Source organism: Pteropus alecto, unplaced genomic scaffold (genome assembly GCF_000325575.1).
Source record: "Pteropus alecto unplaced genomic scaffold, ASM32557v1 scaffold338, whole genome shotgun sequence".
Classification (NCBI taxonomy): domain Eukaryota; kingdom Metazoa; phylum Chordata; class Mammalia; order Chiroptera; family Pteropodidae; genus Pteropus; species Pteropus alecto.
In genome coordinates, this window is record NW_006441995.1 from 4,059,904 (window position 1) to 4,061,137 (window position 1,234).

At 40.6% G+C, this 1,234-nt stretch overlaps 1 non-coding gene across 1 annotated transcript; it reads right to left on the minus strand.

Moving 5' to 3' along the window:
* Window positions 1–1,115: 1,115 nt before the first annotated feature.
* On the minus strand, window positions 1,116–1,234 carry LOC112486125. Its single transcript, XR_003048635.1, has one exon. It is a non-coding gene; the product is annotated as a 5S ribosomal RNA (ribosomal RNA).

Sequence of the window (1,234 nt, forward strand, 5' to 3'; positions counted from 1 at the left end):
TCTTGCTTACAGTCTGTCTACCTCAACTATTGTCATCTTGAGATGATCTGTCTGATGCCTTGCTGATATCTTTGATTTCCACACCAGTGACTTCATCACATTCCTGGAACTTATTCCCATGGCCACACCTCGAATATCACCATCCTGAGTTTCTCTTTCTGAAATCTTCAATTTCAATAACTGATGATAATTCTCATCTTCCTAGCTTTTTCACCTCCTCATTTTTATTGATTTTTCTCTCTTTATTCTCTCTTTCACATTTTCACAGCATCCTCCTCTTGAGTACTGCCTTTTCTCCTAAATTATCAGCCCCTTTAAGATGTTCTCCCTTTCTTATGTAGCCTCAGCCTTATGGAGCATCGACTAAAGTGCTCTCTACAGTCCCTTAAAATCTATCTTGTCCTTCAGCCTAATCATTCTGCAAGCCCTCAGCACCGAATGAATTCTGTCATCCAACTTTTCTGGATGCCAAGTTCTATGTGAAGTACATGCGGCCCTTTAAAGTGGAATCGCTGTAAGTATCTTGCCTTTAACTTCAGAGAAGCCCTCAGTATAAGCCTTTTGTTTGTTACTAGTGTGGCCCCTCTCCCTTTTCCACTATGTCTAATTCAAACCGCTAACTTTCGTCATGATTTTCTTCAGGCACTCTGTCCACTTCCCTAACATATGGCTCTTTGTCTTACAGGAAATTGAGACTATGAGGAGGTTAATTTCTATTTACCAGCTTTACCATACTCATTTTTGAAGACCAGTCTCCACTTTTTCTCTCTGCCATCCTACTCATTACCCCTGGGGCTTCTCTCTCTGCCTGCCCTTTAGGTATTGATCTTCCCTCCCCTTTTTCCTTCCTTCCTTTTTTACTTACTCTGGGTACTCTTCTTATGTGATCTCATTCATAGCCATGGCTACTTCTACTACCTATAATGTTAGCCTGACTCCCAAACCTGTAATTTGAATCCTATCTTCCCTCCTCTCTCAACCTTATTTTTAACTGCCTATTAAATACCTTCACTTAGACATCCCATAGTAATTTTAAATTCAGTATGTCCAAACCACTAATCTTTCATATAAAAATCTTTCCCATTCATGTTTTCTCTCTTTTTTTTTTTTTTTAATGCCTACAGCACCTGGTCTTCCTAGGTGGTCTCCCATCCAAGTACTAAACAGGCCCGACCCTGCTTAGCTTCTGAGATCAGATGGGATCGAGTGTGTTCAGAGTAGCATGGCTGTAAGC